The following is a 6,000-nucleotide window of genomic DNA, read 5'->3' as shown; positions in this document are numbered from 1 at the left end:
TCATTCTTTTTGTCAACATGGGATGTTACCAAATGTGATGATCTTTGCCAATATGCTAGTTAAACCACAGAATCTCGTTATAAGTCTATTTGTATTTCTCTTATTATTAATGATGTTTAACATCTTTTGAAATGTTTAAAGGTCATTTTTAGTTTCTTCTCTTTGAACTGTCTTTTCATATCTTTTGTTAATTTGTGCTTTTTCCCATTAAACAATTAGATGAGTTAATGGTTTATCTATTTGATTTGTTTTTTTCAAGAAACCAAATTGTGAATTTAATTATTAGTAGTGCCACTTTTTTTCCTGATTTCTAAGTCATTGCTGTTTTCATCTGCTTCACTAGTTGTGTGTGTGTGTGTGTGTGTTAACATTAAATGAAACAAGACTGGCAAAATGGTGAAAATAGCTGACAGTGGATTAATGAGTACCTAAGAGTTCATTATAATGTCTTTTATAGTTTTATGTTTGTTAGAAAAATTTTAGAATAAATGAATACTCTCCTCAAGGTTTGTGCAAATTAATTTGAAAGCTTTACACAGTAAATGGTTTTCTTGAAAAGATACAACTTAATAGAACGACTCTTGTATTCCTTTCTTGGCCTCTTCTTCCCGCCCCACCCCCCACTGAAATGGTCCCAGGCTGGAGTGCAGTGGCACCACCTCGGCTCATTGCAACCTCTGCCTCCCAGGTTCAAGCAGTTCTCATGCCTCAGCTTCCTGAGTAGCTGGGATTACTGGCGTGCGCCACCACATCCAGCTAATTTTTGTTATTTTTAGTAGAGATGGGGTTTTGCCATGTTGGCCAGGCTGGTCTAGAGATCAACTCCTGACCTCAGGTGATCTGCCTGACTCGACCTCCCAAAATGCTGGGATTATAGGTGTGAGCCACTGTGCCTGGCCTCCTGCCCTCTTTTTAAAAAATATATATTTACTGACGTTATTTTAAAAAGTGAACTTTTAATTCAAAATTTTACATTTACAGAAAAGTTACAAAGATGGTAGAGAAGTTCCTTATTCACTTATATCTTTATACCCCTTATCCACTTTCCTCACTGTTTACATTACCAGGGTACATTTGTCAAAGCTAAGAAACCCATATGGGCACATTACTATTAATTAAAGAGCAGACTTTATTTTTATTCAAAAACCTTTTTTTTTTTGAGACAGGGTCTGGCTCTGTTGCCCAGGCTGGAGTGCAGTGGTACGATCTCAGCTCACTGCAACCTCCGCCTCCTGGGCTCAAGTGGTCCTCCCACCTCAGCCTTCTGAGTAGCTGGGACTACAGGTGTGCACTACAATGCCGGGCTAATTTTTTGTATTTTTTGTAGAGATGGGGTCTTGCTATGTTGTCCATTCTGGTCTGGAATCCCTGGGCTCAAGCAATCCACCTGTCTTGGTCTCCCAAAATGCTGGGATTATAGACATGAGCCACCGTGCCTGGCCAGCAGACTTTATTTGGATTTCACTAATTTTCCATTAATGTCCTCTTTTTGTTACAGGACCCAACCAAAAGGGTCATGCTGTATATAGTTGTCATATTCCCCTGGTCTGTGACATTTTCTCAATCTTTCCTTGTTTTTCATGATCTTGACAGTCTTGAGGAGTACTGGACAGACATTCTGTAAATGTTCCCCAATCTGGGTTTGTCTGGTGTTTTTCTCATGATTAGACTGAAGTTATGAGATTTTAGAAAGAAGACCACAGTGCCCTACTGATCATATTTTATCAAGGCATACATAATATTCTCATGGCATCACTGAGGATGTTAACTTTGATTATTTGAATAAGGTAGTATTGGCCGGGTGCAGTGGCTCACGTCTGTAATCCCAGCACTTTGGGAGGCCGAAGCGTGTGGATCACTGGAGGTGAGGAGTTCAAGACCAGCCTGGCTAACATGGTGAAACCCCGTCTCTATTAAAAAAAAAAAAAAAAAAAAATACATATATATATATAAAATTAGCTGGGCACGGTGGCAGGCACCTGTAATCTCAGCTACTCAGGAGGCTGTGGCAGGAGAATTGCTTGAACCCCGGAGGCGGAGGTTGCAGTGAGCCGAGACCGTGCCATTGCACTCCAGCCTGCACAACAGAGTGAGACTCCCTCTAAAAAAAGAAAATGAAAAAAAGAATAAGGTACACTTCTCCCTTTTCCTATTCTATTCTTTGGAAGTGAATCATTAAGTCTAGCTTACCCTTACAGAGTGCTGGAGGTAGAAATTAAGCCCTAGTTCCTCGCTTTATATACCCTCTCCAGTAAGAAGTCTCTACACATATTATTTGGTGTATTTCTGTAAGAAAGATTTGCACTTTATCTATTATCTATCTATCTATGTATCAATCATCTTTTCAATCATTTATTCTTGAGTGGACTCATGGATATGTATTCATTTAATACTTTGAGTTATAATAATCTAATACTACGTTATTTACTGTATTGTCCAAATTGTTCCAGCTCTGGTCATTGGAAGCTCTTTCAGGTTGGTTCCTGTGTCCTTTTGACATGACCCCATCTGTTCTTTGTGTGTTTCTTACATTCTGATACTATAAGATGTGGCAGCCTCATTTTCCTTACCCCATGTGTAGACTTAGCCATTTTTTCAAGAGTCATTTGTTTTTCTTTCTTTTCTTTTTTTTTGAGAGGGTGTCTCACTCTGCCACCCAGGCTGGAGTGCAGTGGCGTGATCTCAGCTCACTGCAAGCTCTGCCTCCCGGGTTCACGCCATTCTCCTGCCTCAGCCTCCCGAGTAGCTGAGACTACAGGTGCCCGCCACCATGCCCGGCTAATATATATATATATATATTTTTTTGTAGTTTTAGTAGAGACGGGTTTTCACCGTGTTACCCAGGATGGTCTCAATCGCCTGACCTCGTGATCCTCCCGTCTCGGCCTCCCAAAGTGCAGGGATTACAGGCATGAGCCATGGTCCCTTGCTTGAGTGATTTCCTTTTATTGGAGAATTAGAAACCAAGATCGTCCTGCCGCCTTTTTGTTCGGTTATTTTTTTATCATTCTATTTTCTCCTTTATTAGGTTGAAATTAAATACTCTCTTTTTGTCTTTTCTTAGTGGCTAGGCCAGAAACGGCTACATACACCTTTGACTTGTCAAAGTCTAATGTCTGTAATGTCTTCAGTTTTGTTTATTTTTCCATTATTTGAAATGTATTCGAATAGGCTTTCTAATATCCCCAGCTCCCGCTTCCATTGCAGCATGTCCTGTTCAGACAGACTTGCTGTCTGAGGTTTCCTAGCATTGCTTCCTCCCTGACTCTGATGTGGACCTCTTCTTGCATTGGCTCTAAGGTCTCTGTTCCACTCACTTGTGATTCCATTTCCATAAAGTCCTTCTCAGGGCAGGACCCTTTCCTAGAAGGGAGCTTGCCTGGCAGCTCTCAGGGCTTATGTGGCCCAGGCTGCTTCAGCACCTTGAGACCTCACACTGGCCCTCACCTGCTATTTGCTTGGGCTGAAACTCCTCCTCGTTTTTGCTGCTCTTCCAGGGTGGACCAGCTGGCTTTCCAGTGAATACTGTGCTCCTGTTCTCAGAGCTTCAGATGCTCTTTTAGCCAAGTTTTGTGGCTATTGGTCATTTGTCCCCACTTATTTATATTTTGGTATTCATGGTTTGTTGTAATTGTTGTTCTTGCATGTTTGGCTTATCATATATTTCCTTTGTTTGCTTTTATGTGAAGATTGTGAGACCTAAAAACTGTGCTGCCCCTTCTGCTTCAATCATCTCAATCCCTTTACGAGTTTTATTTTTATTTTTATTGAGACGGAGTCTCACTCTTTCACCCACACCGGACTGCAGTGGCGCGATCTCGGCTCACTGCAACCTCCGCCTCCCGGGTTCACGCCATTCTCCTTCCTCAGCTTTCCTAGTAGCTGGGACTACAGGCGCCCGCCACCGCGCCCAGCTAATTTTTTGTATTTTTAGTAGAGACGGTGTTTCACCGTGTTAGCCAGGGTGGTCTCGAGCTCCTGACCTCGTGATCCGCCTGTCTCGACCTCCCAAAGTGCTGGGATTACAGGAGTGAGCCACTGCGCCTGGCCCCTCCACGAGTTTTAATGCTGCTATGTTTGCCTAGATATATGCCTAATGGATCTTTGCTTTTTAATACTATGAGTTCATTTTTAAAAACTACTGGAATATATTACCTCTTCCTTTCCTCTTTTCTTCCTTCTTCCCACCTCCTCCCCCTCTTTCATTTTCAAGGTTTGCTTTTGCCACGTTGAAATCAGTCTACATTAGAGGTAGACCTTGCATAGCATTAATAGTTGGGTTTTGTCTTTGTTATGTGAGTAAATTTTGAATATATGGCATCATTCCATTCACAATTTCTAATGACAGATTTTTGGGGATTTATTGCTGCTGGCACCATGTTATATGTTATTGTGTCCGGAATTGGTGGGTTCTTGGTCTCGCTGACTTCAAGAATGAAGCCACAGACCTTCGCGGTGAGTGTTACAGTTCTTCAAGATGGATGTCCGGAGTTTGTTCCTTCAGATGTTCAGACGTGCCCAGAGTTTCCTCCTTCTGGTGGGTTCGTGGTCTTGCTGGCTTCAGGAGTAAAGCTGCAGACCTTTGGGGTTAAGTGTTACAGCTCTTAAAGGTGCTGCGTCTGGAGTTGTTTGTTTCTTCCATCTGGAGTTGTTCGTCCCTCCCGGTGGGTTCGTGGTCTCGCTGGCTTCAGGAGTGAAGCTGCAGACCTTCAAGGTGAGTGTTATAGCTCACAAAGGTGGCACAGACCCAAACACGCAGCAGCAGCAAGATTTATTGGGAAGAGTGAAAGAACAAAGCTACCACAGCTGCAAGGGTACCCTACCAGGTTGTGACTGCTAGCGCCAGCAGCCTGCTTTTATTCCCTTATCTGACCCCACCCACATTCTGCTGATTGGTCCATTTTACAGAGAGCTGATTGGCCCATTTTACAGACAGCAGATTGGCCCATTGTACAGGGTGCTGATTGGTGTGTTTAGGAACCTTGAGCTAGACACAAAAGTTCTCCAAGTCCTCAGTAGATTAGCTAGACACAGAGCACTGATTGGTAGGTACACAAACCTTGAGCTAGACACAGGGTGCTAATTGGTGCGTTTACAAACCTTGAGCTAGGCACAGAGTGCTGACTGGTGTATTTATAAACCTTGAGTTAGACACAAAGTGCTGATTGGTGTATTTACAATCCTCCAGCAAGACATAAAAGTTCTCCAAGTCCCCACCAGATTAGCTAGATACAGAGTGCTGATTGGTGCATCCACAAACCCCGAGTTAGATACAGAGTGCTGATTGGTGCATATACAATCCTCCAGCTAGACATAAAATTTCTCCAAGTCCTCACCGGCCTCAAAAGCCCAGCTGGCTTCGCCTAGTGGATCCTGTGCCAGGGCGGCGGGTGGAGCTGCTCGCCAGTCCCGCCGTCGCGCCCCTGTACTCCTCAGCCTTTGGGTGGTCAATGGGACTGGGGGCCATGGAGCAGGGGACGGCGCCAGTTGGGGAGGCTTATGCCCCGTGGGAGCCCACTGGGGGAGGGGGGGTTGGTCATGTCGTGCATGTTCAGAGCCCTGCCCCGCGGGGAGGTGGCTGAGGCCCAGTGAGAATTCGAGTGGGGTGTGGGCAGGCCACCAGTGCTGGGGGACCTGGCGCACCCTCCGCAGCTGCTGGCCGGGTGCTAAGCCCCTCACTGCCTGGGGCCGGTGGCACTGGCCAGCGGCTCTGAGTGCGGGGCCTGCTGAGCCCTCGCCCACCTGGAACTCGCGCTGGCCGCAATTGCTGCGTGCAGCCCCAGTTCCTGCCCGCGCCTCTCCCTCCACACCTCCCTGCAAGCAGAGGGAGCCAGATCTGGCCTCGGCCAGCCCAGAGAGGGGCCCCTACAGTGCAGCGGCGGCTGAAGGGGTCCTCAAGGGCAGCCAGGGTGGACCCCAAGGCCAAGGAGGCGCCGAGAGCGAGTGAGGGCTGCTAGCACTTTGTCACCTCTCAATATTACAGGAAAATGTTAAATAGAG

The sequence above is a fragment of the Pan troglodytes genome, chromosome 11 (assembly GCF_028858775.2).
Source record: "Pan troglodytes isolate AG18354 chromosome 11, NHGRI_mPanTro3-v2.0_pri, whole genome shotgun sequence".
NCBI classification, from domain to species: domain Eukaryota; kingdom Metazoa; phylum Chordata; class Mammalia; order Primates; family Hominidae; genus Pan; species Pan troglodytes.
This window is presented reverse-complemented; position numbering follows the sequence as displayed.